Source organism: Orbicella faveolata, unplaced genomic scaffold (genome assembly GCF_042242905.1).
Source record: "Orbicella faveolata isolate gen_17 unplaced genomic scaffold, um_ofav_v1 contig_34, whole genome shotgun sequence".
Taxonomy (NCBI): Eukaryota; Metazoa; Cnidaria; class Anthozoa; order Scleractinia; family Merulinidae; genus Orbicella; species Orbicella faveolata.
In genome coordinates this window covers 14,421,244-14,438,653 of record NW_028301563.1, presented here as the reverse complement: position 1 = coordinate 14,438,653, position 17,410 = coordinate 14,421,244, and the positions used below count along the sequence as shown (strand labels likewise).

At 38.1% G+C, this 17,410-nt stretch overlaps 2 long non-coding RNA genes across 2 annotated transcripts; both read right to left on the bottom strand.

Annotated features, from left to right (window-relative positions):
* Positions 1-7,191: 7,191 nt before the first annotated feature.
* Positions 7,192-8,754, bottom strand: LOC149104954 (uncharacterized). Its single transcript, XR_016201683.1, has 2 exons — positions 8,031-8,754; positions 7,192-7,623 (listed from the first exon to the last, which is right to left on the bottom strand). It is a non-coding gene; the product is annotated as an uncharacterized LOC149104954 (long non-coding RNA).
* Positions 8,755-9,362: 608 nt separating this feature from the next.
* Positions 9,363-16,309, bottom strand: LOC149104953 (uncharacterized). Its single transcript, XR_016201682.1, has 3 exons — positions 16,227-16,309; positions 12,697-12,777; positions 9,363-9,423 (listed from the first exon to the last, which is right to left on the bottom strand). It is a non-coding gene; the product is annotated as an uncharacterized LOC149104953 (long non-coding RNA).
* Between the last annotated feature and the right edge of the window lie 1,101 nt (positions 16,310-17,410).

Here is a 17,410-nt window from a genome sequence, read left to right as displayed (position 1 = left end):
TTCGATTACTGATTTTTTGGTAAAGTGATAGTGAACGAGCGTAATAAAGTGCAGACTAGATATACTCAAGTCTGACAGTGCTCCGGACTGTATTTGATTTGTTACAAGTGTTGCAAAGTAGTTTAAAGGATTTATATTTAGCAAATATTGCATTACTAACTTACTTCAAGAACTAAACTGGCTTGAGCTGTAATCGTCTCGTCACATGTTATTTGTGAGCATAAAAACTGTCACACGTGACTTTCCGGCGCATTTGCTCGGGAGGTGGACATCAAATTGGACTGAACTGCTGTTTCATCCATCAAGGAAACGGAACGGAGGAAACTTGCAACCATTTGATCACGGCAGTCACAGAGAAAAAAACAGACAGTTCCACAGCAAGGCTCCAGCGTTAACAAAGCCTCCGAACACCACGTGAATTATCAGCTTTAAATTTCCCAGTCTCCATAAAGATGGAACAGCAGAGTGCAGGGAGATAAAGACTGAGAACTTTGCCCGGATGTTTATTTGTTTTACAACGCTTTATATTTGAAGAACTGAGGACTTCTCCCCGAGTGACTGTTCATTGACTAAAGCCAACGCAGTAAACTTTGCCGGTGAATATCTTTGATTTAATTTTTATCGATATACTTAGCAAATAACTGTTAAGCTTTTTTAATGTGAAGATGTTTGTGTACGAGATACCGAGATCTACCACACAGCAAAGATTCAAGGAACGAGCATAATCCTTCCTAAAACGTGACAGCGTTGTTTTCGCGCCGCTTTGTGCAGATTGTTGTAAATTTGTGGAGAAACCTTTGAATGCTCAGACATTTGGAGTAGTTATTCGAGGAAGGTTTTCTTAGCAGTTTGTTACTCGCCCAAACATGTCCACAGCACGATAATAAAGGGATTAATGTGCAAGGTTAAATGTTGGTAAATAAAAATATTAAATATTAAAAGCTTATGCCTCTTTCAAGAGGATATGGTCGTCTTTGTACTTCTTAGGGTGTGGCTTTCACCTTTTAACAGTCTTACCCCTCTACCCCTCTTGGACTCTCTCGTCCAAAGAAATCCTGCACAGACGTTCGTTATAGGAATAGACTGCGAAAGTGGAGTGCAGGCGCAAAAGTTGCAATATCAATTTTATACCTGCATTCGCATCACTCAACAGATTTTCCCCATACGGGTATGGAGAAACCCCCTTTGAGCCTTCGCGGGACATTCTCTTGTTGAAAACGCCAAATTTACAGACGCTTGTTGAAGTGGCTCTAAGGCTGGTTTGAGCACAAGGCCTTTCAGACTTGGAAGTTTAACTTAACCCTCGCACCATGATAGAAGGGGCGGTGGGTGGGTTTGAATGGAACCCCTCCCTTGCGTTTTCGTTCAGCGAAAATAATTTACATTGAGTAGATATAGTTTCTACGTATGTATTAAGTAGATAGCCCTGAGCTTGATTGACAAGATGACACAATTTTTTGTTAGTTATGACGTCAAATGACGTCATTTGACCCGCCATCTTGGATCCACCATCATGGATTTCAGCGGAGATTAATGCAAAATCAGGTCAGAATGCTTATGGAATTTAAACAATTATGAATTTCTGCAGTTTGACGAACACTGCAAAAATAGAAAATTGTTTCAAAAAAGATGATTTTTCGACCTGACCTACATGAAATTTGCGGTTGCCATGGCAACGTCAAAAAATAATGGACACACAATTGACAAATAAAAATTTTGTACTGAAAGTTTTAGCTTCTTCGAGTAAATAGTCTTTTCAAAACTTTGGAAAAAATCTTATGGAGGGGTGCATGCATCCACGTGCACCTCTTTCCCCTTGTACGTCCAAGGGTTTAGTTTGTTCGCTCTCTCTACTGTTCTGATATCTGTGGAAGCCAGTCACTTTTGAAAATGTAAATGAAAGGATTGCAATGTAAAGCTACTTTACAAGTTACCGAAAAAGAAAATTTCCCCGCTAGTGCTATAAGCTGAATGTTGAATGTTGACAAAGGAGTACTATATGATCTCTGGTTTTAATTAGACGCCATCTTCTTGAGATCATCGTAGAAGGCTTCATACGGCCTTACAGATTTGACGTGCATGTCAATACAGTCTCCCATCTGCTTCATCATGGGTAGGTCAAACGAAATGTGATCCACTTCATATGGGCTCTCGAGACATAACAGAATGAACACCTACAAAACACAAACAATCGTTAACTGCCAGGTAGCTGACTACAGTCTAAACCCGCTGTTTCAAACTCTCACGGAAAACGGAAAATAGTTTTACGATGTCGGGGATTAAGTGATTAAAAAGTATGCCTGAGGGAAAGTCACTTGAGTTGGGGATAACTGAGTCCGAAATAGCGAGCTTCTACTGCACACAGTAACTTGTTACACCTACATCTATATTTAAAATCTGTAAAAGGATTAATCCATAACGGACATCAATTAAAAAAATAGGAAATAAATGTAAATAAATCTCTACTGGGATAAAAATTGGTGAGATTGGCCTTACGTCAACACTCGGTTTCTCTATCACTTCAATAGAAAGTGAACTCCAGTCTGCTATAGTTTTTTTTTTTTCATAAAAGCTGAATTTGTAAGTATTGCTCGTAGGGGCTGAAGGTGTGAATTTCATGAGATGGAACTGTCTAGTTGATCTCTGCTTGGGCCTCATATATTCAGGAATCGCGAGGTCGATCTTTCCATACATTATAGCGAGTCTGACTTGTTCCAGGGACGGCCACTGTAGCTTGCTCAAGAGATATGTCACAGACCCTAATGTCTAAACGCGATAACGTTTGACAAAACGAGCGGCTCGTCGTTGCGTACTTACGAGGTGCACAGCATAACCAAGGGATCAGAGTAAATGTAGTTGCCAGAGCCTCCGTTTCACTTGTCGCTCTCTCTACTGAGCAGCGCGAAATCTCGGAATGAGATTGTCCTGACAAGCTCTGACACACGTACACGGTAATCTCAGCAGAACATATTCTATAAAACAACTGAGCCTGTGCTTTTTATAATTTCTGGTAAACTTCACGTAAGTAAGCTTGTTTTAAATGAATTTCCATCCCTTTACCTTTCGCTCTCCCACCACTTTCCACAAATCTACCACTCTTCCACTTTTCTTGCCTCGCAAAGCGGCTTTAGCTTCCTCAAGCCACAAGGTCAATAGTTGGTCTTGTGTCTTGCCTGAAAGAGAGTCGCTTTGGAGATATATAAAATGATTTATTTACAAAACTGAAGAACTAAATATCGTTATCCTCCTCCCACAAAGTAACGACATAAACATCGTTAGCTGACCGCTAGCTTTTTACCAAGAAGAAGAGCCGTGCTGACAAACTATCGACCCTACCCCTGGACAGTATGGATCTAGTGTAGCAAGGTCCGATCTTCAGAAACAGGTAAATGACACTATAAAGGATCAAGGCAGGATTTATTGGACTAAAGAGACTACTCAGAAGTTTTAACTACGGCGAACTTGATTCTTTTCCTGTTCACTGCACCTTTCAATAGCGCTTGAACTCTGCTAAATCAAGATTTCAGTGTTTCGCTGTCTGGAATAATCTTACGGAACGGAGGACGGGTTGTTCAAAACCCGATCAACCTAACCCAGGATTAGCGAGAATTTTGACATCAGTTTTGAAACTTTTCGGTGAAGTTTTCTGTTTATTAACAAATGATAAGCGCCATAGCGTACACTATTGAGTTATGGATGCACGCGGGAGGTTGCTAAGCGCGAAAGAAGCCTAAGAGTCGCAAGAGGCGATAGCCGAGTGCGACTCTAGCTTCCTGAGTGCTTAGCAAACCTCCCAAGTGCATCCATAACTCAATAGTGTACCGCTCTGGCGTTTATCATTTGTTTCATAACATCAAATTGACACATTGGGGCAAAAAAAGTCCTTTTATTGAGCTACATCACATTAGCACACACGTCAGTAGCGTACACCCATGGGCAAATAGTAGACGATGAATTAACCAATCAGAGCACGCGCTTTGCTTTAGTTATGTTATAATATTGTTTGTACTTCAGTTTTGAACTTTTAACAATCTCAAAGTACACAACACATAAGCAGTGAAAAGCATTTCTAAACAAGAAAAATTAATACTTCGGTTAACTTTTAATCCTGGATTAGCACTGATTAACACAGGCCCCGCGGAAGCTTAATTAAACTGACACACCACTGACATTGATCTTACCTGGGTATTCGATATTAAATGTAACCCAGTAGAATAAACCTGCTTTTAGGACTGTGGGTGTGTCTTCAAATATCGCCTCATCTCCAGCGTTTACTCTTTTCTTCAGATCAGTTGCTAACCCTGCGTGAGACCTTAGAGGTGTCACTTCCATTTGAACCTGGTCTCCCATCTCTTTGAACATCGGAAGGTGAAATGAAAGGCAGTCTATATCGTCAGGGCTATCGGCTCTCATCACTAAAACAACAATAAAAACACGTAACAGTTCGTTCGTAGAAGGTGTCTTTGTGTTGGGACCACCACAGGTAGTTTCTATAGCTGGTTTTCACATGACGTAACTAAAATTCAAACAACAAAACTGTTGATCTTCCTGAAATTTTACTTTAATGATGTATAAGAGCAGCTGAAAACTAATATTGATACAAATTTTCGCTCCGAATGGGTTCTTGGTTTTGTGATACATTACGCTTGAATTTCTAAGCTTTCGCATGACGCGGCATTTACATGACGGCCTAGAGAGCTGTCATGATGGTTAAAAAAGTGACTTATTTCGGGGAACTTGGCTATCTGAACAGTTCATATCTTAGAAAAAGTATTATTTTAATGTTTTAGAGTTTCTCGAGGAATAATTTCACGCTTTTGTGGTAAAACTCAGTGACATATGTTTCTGGTGGTTTCCGACCGCCACGTTGGTGCTCGTACGGATATACCGTTGCAGTTATGTCCTATGTGGCAGACATGTCCTCTGACGTAATGTGATATACGAAGCCAATCATATCATGCGTTCTATCCAATAACACGCAGCATAAGACTGGTAACTAAACTCCGTTGCAGTTCGGTCTTCGAGCAAAATTGATTTTTGGATGGGTAGCCTACGGAAGCAGCATTTGACTTTGTATGTCTTTACTCTAAACCAGAGTGACTCTGACCGTAAATATGCAGCGACTACTTGCAAGAATTGCATTTACCTCAGAAGATTTCTATTGGAAATTCACCGCTTAGTGTATTTTCAGTTTCAAATTCAACATGAAAGTTCGATCGAAGATTTAAACAGTGGTTGCTCTCCGGTTTGCGAACTGCGTGTTCCCGGCCAGCCAATATTAAACTCCGCGCTTTGATTATCCTCAAATCGTTCAGGTCGTTCAATGATATTACAGAGGCAAAACAAAATTTCTGAGAAGCAGTGTAACCAATTTTAGTTTCGGTGCTGTAAAACTACCACTCAATCTGCGCAATATTTCTCTATTCCCAATCTTGTCACGTACTCACACGAAATGCGGTTCGCAAAAGCCCTCTTCTCAGCTTTGTTGAGGCTGACTGACTGAACCTTTTTGGGCCGGTAAGCCGTCTCCTGTAGCATCGAACATTTATTACAGAAAGTTTCTTGTCGAGTAGATTTTATGGCCGGAGTGCTTTCTAACTCTTCCTAGTTCGCTTTGCTTTACGAAAACAGCAGTAGTAGTCGAAAAACCACAGAGCACTTTGTGGCCTATTGAAACACCACGGAGCGCTTTGTGACCTATTCAAAACACCACAGAGCGCTATGTGGTGTTTTATTTTGGGATTTAAGAGGCCCTGCGCCTAAGAAACGACCGATGATTTCCGGCTAAAAAATAAAATCGGCCGATTTTTATCTCCCAAGTAGAGGTTACCGAATACTATTTAAAAATGAATTTCTTTTGTTTCAGTTTAGCTTTAAACCAAAAATATCGAGGTTTAAAGTGGCGTTTAACACGCTATCCACGGCCGTATTGGCAAAAGAAAAGTGTTTCGCCGAAGTGGCAGGATAACGGTAAACACGGTAACTTTGAACGCTTTGTACAAGGTCATTATACTTTGGCCGAAAAATGTTTTTCCAGAGACGTGATGTGTATCCCTCCAATGTCTAATTCATCACTGTGATTGCTATCAACAGCGTTGGACTTTTGAGAAATAATTATTTTAAAATCAGCTCCAACGCTCAATCTAATTTAGTATGCAACATCTGAAACGTTATTTTTTAATCGCTTCGGCAATTTTTCTATGTTTATCGAATGATATTGCATTAAAAGGCCTTTTTCTTCAACACTGTGTAGTTTTCTCATTATTTTGCGTTGCGATAGTGATTTCTGAACAGTATTTTGCGGGGGCTTATTTTCGGCCTGATTTTGCTGCTATCAGACGGAAAAAGTTTGCGACTCGATATTTTTGGTTTAAAGCTAAACTGAAACAAAAGAAATTCATTTTTAAATAGTATTCGGTAACCTCTACTTGGGAGATAAAAATCGGCCGATTTTATTTTTTAGCCGGAAATCATCGGTCGTTTCTTAGGCGCAGGGCCTCTTAATTGGCTTGAATTATCTGCAATGCCCACGATGATACAAACCGTTGCTTTATCCAAACATTTTCCAAAATTATATTTTAGGGCCTGTTTTTAGCCTGTGTTGTAAAACCACTATAATCTTGAGATTTGTATTGTTACAAAGGCAAAAATAACCAAAGTTAGAATTAGTTTGAGAAATTCTATTTTTGACAGGTAGATGCCTTTTGAACATACTAATAAAATACTTATCATTGCATTTACAGTGGTACACTTCTAACACAGGCCACCAAACTAATTTTTTTTCAGCATTTTTTGACATGTTTTCAACAACTTTCTTATGGCTTCCGTTCAAACCTGGCAAATCCAAAATAATTATGAAAAGAAATGTGAGAGGTGGAGTTGTCGACTGACCAACAGGTTACATGATGCTTGATATTTTCACCATACCTAGTTCATGCATTTTGATTAGCTTATTTAAACCAAGGAAGGTGGCCACAGTTAGTCATGCACGACTGTGACTGGGTTCTTATTGCAACGATGAAAAGTTCTGTCACTCTTTTGTCCCTTAAAAGTAGATCCAACAAACTATTCACAGACAACACAGTGATTTGTGGTTCATTTAGTAAAAAAAAGGTAATGACATATTTTCTTCAGCCTTTGAGCTTGGGCTAATTTGAATAAGCTGTTGTAAATGTAGAACAATCAAAGCAATTTCAGACTCATCCTCTATTTACTTAATTATTACTTATTAATACATCTGTGAAAGAAATATTGATAAAAATTTAAAAGATCTACAAAATACTGATTATTCTACATCACTGTCACTAAACTCATCCTCTATTAACTTTCTGTAGAGGTCTTCTTCATAATTGGCTTGTTTTTCTTGCCCTTCCTCTTGTTCTTCTTGATCCTCTTGTCCTTCTTCTTCGTCGTCGTCGTCGTCGTCGTCGTCGTCGTCTTCTTCTTCTTCTTCTTCTTCTTCTTCTTCTTCTTCTTCCTCTAATTCCCCCTCCTCCTCATCGATCCTATCATCTAATGCCTCCAGGTATGGTTTGGCCAAGGCTACTAAAAATATGGATAGGGATTTACTTCCTTAATAGACACAACAATATTGTGGAAAACTGACACTTTCTGTGAAGGGGCCTTTCACGGCTATTTCGTGTTTTCTTTGTGTCCTTTTTTGTTCCGTATGTTAACGTATTTTTTCACATTCTGCATGCTTTTTTTCTTGCTTCGTATGTAAATTTCGTTGTGTATGTATTTGTGTTATCCTTTCATGTCCATTCAATGCTAGTTTATTTTCCGGTACACTTGCATCTTCTTGGTTCCCTGAACCCCGTTGCCAGCATTTTGGTAAGCCCTTTAGTTTATCGTCTGTTTCTATTTTCCTCTTAGTTTTCTGCCGTCTTCGGTTAATTATTTGTAGTAATTCGTTTTATGTTTATTTTTAGGAATTTACCTTCCTCCTACCGAAAGTCAAATAAATTTCCTGGAATAATTGAAACTCGCTTTAAGTTGTGTCTGAAGTCGGCCCTTTGCCTCTTCACGACCCATTTCTTGAAACTTCCTGGCTACTCAAGGGCTTGTCAACTTACAAGGACCGTTTTCAGGCTGCTGTTTTGGGCCCAAAGCACCAAACTACATAATGAAACTGAAATCAGTTTTTAAAAAGAGCTTTGGAATTATAATCTAAAGTACAACAGTAATATTATTATAATTCAAATTATAAATATGCATACTGTATTTTGAAAGTGGAAGTTTTTTCACGAGGAATGTGAACGCCTTAAAGAGATCTTCTCCCGACTGCGCTATCCTGACGACCTTGTGCAGTCAACCATTCGCAGATTTATTGAATCAAAAGTGTCCGAGGATTCACATACCCGAGTGGCTGATAAAAGAGAAGCCCCAGTCAGAATCGTGTTGCCCTACAAGGACCAGAAATCTGCAAACGTAGTACGTAAACAGCTGACTGACCTCAGTCGGAAGATCAACGTAGATATTAGTCCAGTTTACACAAGTAGAAAGATCAAGGATGAAATTAAGGTCAGGGAAGACAAGCAGCCTCTTGTGAGTCAACAATGCGTGGTGTATTCATTTCAGTGTGGCCTGTGTGATGCAGGCTATGTCGGCTACATGTGCCGACACCTACACCAACGAATTGAAGAACACAAAGGATCGGCAATCGGAAACCACTTTAGAGAGCAGCACGATATGGAGCCAGAAGACATCGCACAGAGTTTTCGAATCTTAAGAAAGTGTCAGAACAAATTTGACTGCCTTATTTCTGAAATGTTTTTTTTTTTTAATGACAGAACTGAAACTAACGCTAAACAAACAGTGCGATTCAATTCGTGCCAAATTATTTGTTTAGAGCAATTCTTGCTGAGATTATTTTATTTTTCCATTGTATATTTTTAACACCTTTTCACATATTTTATCAGATTTTAGCGTTCGCCACATTTTTATCTATTATAACTTGTTTTTACCATATTTATTTATGGCTGTATGCTAATTTAGAAAAGTTTACTCACTTCAAAATGACCTCGGAGAGGTCGAAACGTCGTGACTTTTTAGCGCTAGTTTTTATTTCAAAATCGATTTCTAAGAAACTACTTTTTAACATACTGTGTTTCTATACCTAAATAAGAAAACCAGTTTTTGATTAATATGATGCAAATGGACTTCTCTATAAACTCACTTCCTTCAACTTAATGTCTGCTAGTTTTTCATGCAAATAGCAAACCACCAGTTGTGGTTGTTACCCGTCTCGTTCTACATAGCAATTTTCAATTTGGTTTCAAAATAAACTTGCATTTGGGTTTGCATCACTGTGCTCTGTTTTGCGTCCTGTACTTTCTTTGCTGTGTTGTTTGTAATATTGTTAATACTCTGGTTCTGGTTTCAAGGCACTTCAATGAAAACTGTTCAGACATCACTTACTTCCTGTATGAGATGAAGTAATAATTAAAAGTACATGTCATTTTGGGTCTGGGACATTGATGGGGATTCCTGGACAGGCTCACAGAGAAGCTCCAATCTGCTTTCAAAATTATATCATTAGGCTAGCAAAACTAGTGCCAGTCTCAAACCCCACATTACAATTTCAAATCCTTAAAACTCATAGTCTTGTTGTTATTGATAAGATGGTCTAGGTTCCGAGCTACTGTGTCTGAAACACCTCACAAGATTAGAAGCCACAGATTTAGGAAAGCCATTCCCTAACAGGAACGTTTTAATCATTCTTCTTTGTTTCTGAAAGAGAGAGTCTATTTCACATATACGAGAAGCCTGGTGCAACAAGGCTCTAACCCAAGCAATTTTGCGAAGTCAACGTTCATGATTAGAAAACAAGACATTCTGTCCAGTGTTTGTGTGGTTCCTATAAATGTCAATGGATGTTCTTTTCAGAGAAATGTCCAGGAAATGGATCATGCCATCTTCAAATTTGTTGACCATAAAACATGTCAGATTTATTTGGTTTGTCCATCAACAACATATCTTCAAACTAACGTCAACAAAACTACTCATTTATAAGGCCACTGTCAAGCATTTTACGAACAATATCATTTTTGAGTTCTGTCATGATAAAAAACAACAACAACAACAGCCTAATGAAGAACCCAACAAAATGCCATCAATTTGCTTGTTGAGTGCCCTCTTAATTAATTTGGTGTTAATCAATTTATCGTCATTAACTCCAAAGAAAACAATCTGAACAACTGTCAGGGCTTGCTGTCAGGGCTTGCAAACTCCAATTCCTCTTAGAGTAAAAACAAATTGTTTTCCTTCCACATCTACATGGGAGAGTACCATAATTTATGTGTGGTGGTGGTGGTATCGAGTTGTGTTTGACAAACCCTTTTCATTCTTATGTTTCCACAAATAGCAATGTAAAGGAACTGTTTTTTAACTGTTTAATAGCAAACCTCTTTATTTTTAAAAAGTTTATTCTTAGTTAAAGTTAATTTGGCTAACAATTCCTTTCTATTTATTTAAATGTAAACAATTCCTTTCTATTTTATTTAAATGTATGTTGCTTGAAAACTGTGATCTGGTGGCCTTGGATGCAATTTGAGTTTTTCTGTAATTTTGAAAAGTCAAGCCCCACTGTTTGTTGTTGTATCAAAAGCATAACACCATTCTTATCATGGTTATTCTATTGGTCAATTCCATTTCATCATTACTTAAGGTGGCTCGGCAGTTATTCTGGCCACACTCACCTATGTCAAAGTTTGCAACATAAATTTTGGGGCTTTGAAGTGTTGGCTAAGAAATTTTGGGAAATATTTTCTCTTTCACTCGGTGATAATGTTACTTAATTCCATTTACTGGGGATAATATTTTTATTCTTACTGGTGTTTGACTGGACCCCATTTTTTGCACAACAACACTACCAGTAAAAAAACTTTTGCTGGCATATTTTTACTCAATTTCTGGAACCAGCTTATTTTGACTTAATATAAACCATGCCCAAGTTTCGGGGAAATCATTTGAGCAGAAGTTCTGAAGTATTAAGGTCAAAGACATGTTAACTCAACTCTAAAATTCACTGAAAGTTTCTATATAATTGACTCTCATTTCCGAAACAAGCCACGAACCCAAATTTTGTGAGAGGCTTGCTCCAAAGCTTGCTAAATCAGAGTGGCTGGTCGATTAGTGATCGTGCAAACCATAAAAAGCACTAATCCCTAGTTCTCAAAACACTATAAAATGCTTGATAACCTCCTTGAATTTTCAAAGATGCATTTTGCAACAGTATTTGGAAATAACTTTTGTGTCAAAGTCTTTCCACACAAATTGCATGGTACTGCAATATTTTGGCTACAAGTTTTACTGTTGTGACTCAAAAAGAAATGGGGCACTGTTTTCAGGATTGTAAGCTACTCCCCGACTGATCTCTGGTGAAGCAGAGAAGCAGTTTTATTAATGTGTGATTACAAATACAAAATGGGTACTACAGGTACAGGCTGAGCCATCTTTTTCGCAGTTGCTTAATATACTGTTAAAAAGACAATTATTAATAATAACAATAATAATAAATAAAAATAGCAATAATAAAAACAACAACAACAACGATGACAACAAAAATAATAACAATAATATTAATGATAATGATGTGCTTCAGGGCATGAATTATGTTTTCATTCATGACAGTTGGTTCATCGTATTTGACCAGTAAAAGTGCTTCACTGGGTCTATTTGTCAGAAAAGTGGAGTCTCATCAAAATGCGTGGGCACAGTTCGTGGATGTTTAAAATCTTGTGAGGGATGTACTCTATGACTGATTAATCACCCAATGAATCACTGTTGCAACACCAAAACAAGAAGGCAAGTTTATAAAAGAGTTGAGCATTTCTGCAAGTTGAAATTTTATCATGAGTGCTAATGGGCAACAAAAGTCTACTAGATAGGAAACTAAAAAGACACATGGGGAACCAACAAAAACAGAACTAGTTACCCAAAGGGCAAATTAGCAAGACAGTTAGTGTCGAACACTGCATTAATAGCTGTCAAGCTCATTCTAAGAGCTTTGCGGCGTCCAAAAGTTTTCTTTACTCTGCCTCCTCGACTCCTCAACCTCTCTTAATTCATTTATGTTTGCTGTGCCCCAAACCATTGCAGGAAAGAAAGTGAGTGATTTGCAGGCTGTAAGTATACATGTAGAATACAGTAGGGGCAATTGTACACGTATCGTTTACCAGTTTTGTCATTTTAGTGCTGTTGGTTACTTTGTAAATGGCACTTCAAAAGTTAAGGTTTTTATTTGCTAACACAGAAAGCTCAACTTGCTAGAAGCTGTCTTGTTCACAGCTTTTGGGGTTTTAAATAAGAGTCACAACAAAGAATAGAAAAAATATGTGCACTGCGACAAATGCTACATATGATATGCAAATATCTTCTGTGTAACATGTAGCAGAAATTGTTTGTATCGCTGCCATACATCTATACCTTAACCTATAATATCCCACAGAACCTCCCAAACTACCAGTAAATTGAGAATTTTATTTTAAATCAATTTTAAAAACAAAATTATTTTGTTCTAGTGGGAACAAATTATAGGTTGTTGACTAGTTTAATGGATACACAAGGATATTAAGCTATGCATTAAAGTGGTACTGTACAATCACTTCTTCCTTAAGATTGGCAAGACACAACTCTAAAAAAGTTATCAACACATGGCAACTGATACATATCATAGTAAGGGCTGATGCTCACCATCCCTAGTCCCTTCTCTACCAAGACTTTCTTCGGTTTGTGTATGTTTTCCATCATCCAACCCATGATGATCATCCATTACTGCAAAAAACAGAAATTCAAAGCATTATTATTAAACACAAAATCATACAAATGCAACTATATTTTAAGTTAGACTGACTGTTTTAAAATAAGATACAGCCTTGCAGATTAAAAGCTGTTCCTCAGTAAAGGGAAATTTAAAAGAAAACAAAATGCAATCAGAAACAACTGCAAGAGTATGACTATCTTATCAAGACCTAAGTTTTTAAAGTCTATAATTTTCAACTGACAATGAAACCAAAACAGAACAGACAGAATCTCTAGTGGCAAAGTTTAGCTGATGAGAACTACATCACATTTACCAAGTGATAAAAGACGGCGTCGACAAAACCTGGATCGGACCGGATAACGGATCGGATCACGGACCGGATCACGGATCGGATCACGGATCGGATCACGGACCGCATCACGGATCGGATCACGGACCGCATCACGGATCGGATCACGGATCGGATCACGGATCGGATCACGGACCGCATCACGGATCGGATCACGGACCGCATCACGGATCGGATCACGGATCGGATCACGGATCGGATCAAGGTAAAAAATTCAAAATTGAAAATTGAAGATTCAAAATTCAAAATTCAAAATTTTGTTGAGCAAATTACACTAGAGTGACTACTGTGAGCAGAACGAGATATTCCTTTATGCTTTTATAATATCCAGCCAACTGGGAGCTGGTCACAGATGAATTTTTTTCAGGCTGTTGGGTTTTGATTGCGATGATCAATCATGTCTTCATATCTTTCTCCGCAGTTCAGATAAATGATAATTCGTATATTCACTTGCATCAAAGGTAGACAGTCATAAAACGAGTCAGCATGGTAATAATAGGCCGAACGTATGAATCGAAACACGAAAACTAAAACCACTAAACAAATTAAACACCTGATGATTTCAAACAATTTCCGTCTGAGACAACTCTATACTTTTACAAGATGCGAGTTTGGAATACGATATTTCACACTGGAATAAAACGAGACAAACCATCTGTATTTCAAGGAAATACAACTGTTTTACAAAAAATCACAAGAATAACATCGATAGTGTGAACGATAACGCAACCCGAAAATAAACAACATTTTACGAGTTACGTCACGATTTTCAGAGTCATTCTTAGGGTCGTAAAGAAATGCCTTTAAATAGAATAAAACCTTAACATGATCGTGTTCTAGGATAGGAAACACTTAAGAGGCAAGAGCAAATCAAAACGGAATGAGGATCGTTATACGGTTAAGGATAGCAAAGATTAACGAGGACTGCAAATGACGAACTTGAAAAACTAGACTAGTTTTTTTTCAAGATGCGCAAATCGTGACGTAGCGCTTTTAAAGTAAGCCATGTCCTTAAGCTTTCGTACGTAAGTTCTCTCATTAACTGTAACGCCAACTGCAACGCTCACATCTGACACGAAAATGTAGCCGAGAACTAGCTACTGATACTAACAACAATTTCAAAACCAAGAATGGGAGTTCACGCAAGCTTCGAGCCAACTAACGTTCAAATATAACTACATCTGCCTGTTCATTACAATTTAAATTCGTCGTAAATTAGGCGCTTATGTGGCTTTTTAAACGACCTCTTGTCATTCTCTGTAATTAACATGTCATTGCGTCAAATTCGGGATTCGTATTTTCATTTAACATATTTTAGTTTTCCACTTTTATTTTTTATTTATTATTATCTTATAAGTGATTTGATTTTCTTGGGGGAATTTTTTTTCTTTAAAACTGTTTTTTTTTTTTCTGTGATCCGATCCGTTATCCGATCCGTGATCCGATCCGTGATCCGATCCGTGATCCGATCCGTGATCCGATCCGTGATGCGATCCGTGATCCGATCCGTGATCCGATCCGTGATCCGATCCGTGATCCGATCCGTGATCCTATCCATGATCCAATCCGTGATCCGATCCGTGATCCGATCCGTTATCCGATCCGTCATCCGATCCGTCATCCGATCCGTGATCCGGTCCGTCATCCGGTCCGTCATCCGATCCGTCATCCGGTCCGGTCCGGTCCGATCCTGGTTTTGTCGACGCCGGATAAACGACATCCTTGAGAACAAAAATACAGGTAGATAAACAAACCGTTTTCCCCTGCTTTAATTGTTTTTACATTAAAAGAACAAAAAAACTCAAGTATCCAAAAATATGAATAAATTCTCCAGAAGATAACAAGAATGGCAATGTTCCTCACACAAGAGCTGGCACAAAGAGATAATGGCAATGCCACCTAATGAAGACATGACAAGGCATTGGCATGTATCCCTATTACGTACCAGCCACATAGAAAAGGAAACCTAGGCAAGCACTTCTTGAAGCAGCCTCACATGATGACTATATACACTGCGTATCTACAAGACATTGCTTCGTAACAAACAGCTTAAACGTAGCCAGTCAACGACAGAGGAAAAGAAGAAAAGAAGGACAAACAACACTGACCTTTACCGGTGATTCCTTAGCACTATATTGCGAACCCTTCAAGTGCAGAATTTTACACTTATTTAATAGCATCAAAAACAAAAACGTCACTCGTGGACACAAATTAAGACCTTAAAATCCAACAACTTGAGGAACGCTTTGATTGTATGTCATTTGAATTATTTTAGATTCTTTTGCATAAGTTGTTTATTATGTTGTTCGTTATGCTCAAAACTTCATATATGCCTATCAACGTTCATCAAAAAACTGTACCTTCCAGCCACTGCAAAATGCAATGTAGAGTGATAAAATAAATAAATAGTACTATTTATAAGACCTGGCAAAATAGGGTAAGACTGGTACATCATATCTCTTTTGCAAGCATGGTGACCTATTTTAATTCATTTTCAGAGACTGTGCTTGGTAGGGAACATTCCAGAGAAATGTATTGTACATTTGTTTTCATGATTGTGCCCAGGAGATTACTTCAAGCTTACTTTAAAATCGGTAGAAATCATTGCCAATATTAATAGAAGCAAAGAAATATCACACAAAATAAAGGCTCGAAAGTTAAAGCTGTCAAAAGGATGGTAAACTCGATTTCTTGACATCCTGAACTAAACTCAAATTTCTTGAACTGTAACCAATTTCAATCCTTGCAATCCTGCACTTTATTTCAAAACTACTGTTTTTGCTTTGCTCTATAGCAAGCTGTATATTTGGTGGCATTTGGCGATACAAGGTAGTAATAAGCTGAGTGAAAATTTGTTCTGTCGGCATGACAGCGTTTCTTTATGCCCGTGACGGAGGCAGATCTTAATTGCAAAATGCAAAACACAACAGTGTGGACTATACAAACTAGTACCAGCTTAGTTCGTGCCGCTTGAAAGTAACACGATCAACAATACTTAGATTGCTGATGAACATGTCGAAATGGTTTCGTAAACTTGAGCCATTTAAAATTACTCACTCCATTACTACAAACAACATAATAGAATACACTACACTTCACAAAGCTTCTTACCAACAATATTAAGCTTCAAAGGCAGCTGTAAATGTGTTTCGGAACATGCAGAAAGATCCGGCAAAACACCCTCCCTATAAAAGTCACAATTGATAGGTTTCGAGCTTTCAGCTGGCAAACACCGTCCCGTCCCCTAGTAAAATAATCTCAGAGGACACGATCACAACGAATTTTCATTAGAAGAAACAACAACACATACAATTGGTCAAAAGGTGTTAGACATGTCTGCCACGCAGGACGAAAGTGCAACGCTACAAAGGCGCGCCTTCATAGACTAGACGACTTTCAGAGAATTTGAAAGTTATGAGGCATTTTTTAGTAAAAGTTGGTAACAGGAATTTTTTAAAGTAATTTGACGTGCTGAAAACGAAAATACTTGTTACCAAATTTTTTTTTGCCATCTTCAGCCTCAAAATGACGTCACAAAAATGACATTGAAAATGACGTGATTGTTGTATTAACTTTGCAAAATAAGTTAGATACTAAGCCGTCTGCTTTATATTTGCACCTCAGAATACCACATAAGTTGCCTTCCGTCTAATTCCAGTTAAATTAGTTCGATTACGTTGCAGAATACATTCAAAGCAACATGTGACGTCATTAATGACGTCACGTTTAGCCATATATTTACTTACTTGTTAATTCCTGCCTGTTAGTGGTCACAAAATTTGAGTACTGAATGAAAACACACCTTACGTTCTGCTGGCTTTATTAGTTGTTCAATTGTGGGTAAACAATTAAGCCTGCGGCTAATAGCTGAAACTTACTGCAGATCCTTATGAGTGTTAATCTATATGTATACCCTCACCGAGTAGGATGGTTTCATTTTGTTTTAAAATACAAGCATATTACTTAGAAGTTTCCCTGTGAGCAAATACTCATTTATACATTTGCCGTAAAGTAAATGCTAATGCGTGTGTTTTTGCCTCAGAAACCAATTTAAAGACTATGCCTTCTGTTACGGATAAATATCGGAAAAATTCATTCCAAAGGGTTATTTTTCAAACCTTAACTTGATGACTTTGTTGTCAACAAACACTGGTACAAAACAATTTAGCCTTCTTGCAACTGCAGCGGAGATTTGTACATCCAGTAGAGAATGAGCATGAGATTATTTCCTGGCAAGCTTTCGGAATCGGATCTTGTGTCATTGGGAGTGGTTGAGGTTTGTTATCAGCGATCTT